A 1183-nucleotide genomic window follows, 5' to 3' on the forward strand; every position below is an offset into this window, starting at 1 on the left:
GGAGGAAGACTCAATAATAATCTGTGATACACAAACAACCCAACTTTGCTTGCTTAGAGTCAGGATGACTTGAAGCATTTACTGATGAAGACTGAAGACTACAGTCTGCAGTATGGATTACCCCTCAATATAATGAAAACAAAAATCCTCACAACTGAACAAACAAGCAGCATCATGATAAATGGATAAAAGATTGAAGTTGTCAAAGATTTCATATTACTTGGTTCTATAATCAACACCAATGGAAGCAGCAGTCAAGACATCAGATGATGTATTGCATTGGGCAAATCTGCTGCAAAAGGCCCCTTTCAAATGCTGAAGAACAAAGATATCTCCTTGAAGACTAAGATGTGCCTGAACCAAGCCATGGTATTTTCAATCACCTCACATGCATGTGGGAACTGGACAATGAATAAGGAAGATGGAAGAAGAGTTGATGCTTTTGAGTTGTAGTGTTGGCAAAGAAAACTGAAAATACCATGCACTGCTAAAAGAACTAACAAATCTTTCCTGGAAGAAGTACAGCCAGAATGCTCCTTGGAAGGGAGAACAGCTGGACTTGGTCTCACCTATTTTGGTCATGTTGTCAGAAGGGACCATTCCTTGGAGAAGTATGTCATGCTTGGTAAAGTAGAAGATCTACGAAAAAGGGGAAGGCCCTCAACAAGATAGATTTACACCATCCATTGTTGGCTGCAACAATGAGCTCAAATAGCAAAGATTGTGGGGCTGGCAAAGGACTGGACAGTGTTTCGTTCTATTTTACACAGGGTTGCTATGAGTTTGACATGATTCAACGGCACCTAACAACAACAATTCTCTTTTTTTTTTAATGTGTTATCAAGATAGTGTGTTTCTGGTTCTTTTTTGGAGCACTCCTCTTTGTTGGGTTCTGAACATGTAGTTAACAAACTACAGCTGAATTTATTAATAGAACAGTTCTCACCTCCACTCACCTACCCCAATAGGTCCTCCAGACTTGCACTTTTTCAAGTCCATGTGGTAGAGATAATAGCTCTGACCTGATTGCAATCTCTTCTTCTCCAGTCCTAAGCTCTCATTTCTTTTCTGCAGTGGTCTCAGACAGCTCTGATCTCCCCTAAGGGGGGTGGGGAGTGTCTCAGATGTTTGGTCTTAGTTGTTCAGCATGGGTGTGAGATTCACCAATTCTTCATCTATTGTA

General features: G+C 40.7%; 1 protein-coding gene across 1 annotated transcript in view; it reads left to right on the forward strand.

Annotated features, from left to right (window-relative positions):
* Positions 1–1183, forward strand: part of FBXL13 (F-box and leucine rich repeat protein 13) — a 304871-nt gene that overhangs the window by 39676 nt on the left and 264012 nt on the right. The gene's annotated exons all lie outside the window — the stretch shown is intronic.

The sequence above is a fragment of the Orycteropus afer genome, unplaced genomic scaffold (genome assembly GCF_000298275.1).
Source record: "Orycteropus afer afer isolate SDZICR_OR568_19922 unplaced genomic scaffold, OryAfe1.0 scaffold00007, whole genome shotgun sequence".
Classification (NCBI taxonomy): domain Eukaryota; kingdom Metazoa; phylum Chordata; class Mammalia; order Tubulidentata; family Orycteropodidae; genus Orycteropus; species Orycteropus afer.